We start from the raw sequence: 347 nt of genomic DNA on the forward strand, positions 1-347 counted from the left end.
ATATGTGTATATATATATATATATATATATATATATATATATATATATATATATATATATATATATATATATATATATATATTGTTTTATTTACTTTTTTAAATACCTTTAAAATATTTATTTTGTTTTTTTTATTTTTTTTATTTCTGGACAACTTTTTCAATACATGTTTTTTCATATTACGGCAGTTAACTGTAAATCATTTTAAAAATTTGATTATTCTTATATCCAAATCAATTGTTTATTTAACATGTGACACCAACATCTGTGTAATGAGATATGTACCTTCAAAACCAGTTAACTCATCAAAACAATGCGGAGGCGTTTTACAAGTTTGATTGATTATT

Source organism: Berghia stephanieae, chromosome 5 (genome assembly GCF_034508935.2).
Source record: "Berghia stephanieae isolate SIO BIC M18660-M18661 chromosome 5, UCSD_Bste_1.3, whole genome shotgun sequence".
In the NCBI taxonomy this organism is placed as follows: domain Eukaryota; kingdom Metazoa; phylum Mollusca; class Gastropoda; order Nudibranchia; family Aeolidiidae; genus Berghia; species Berghia stephanieae.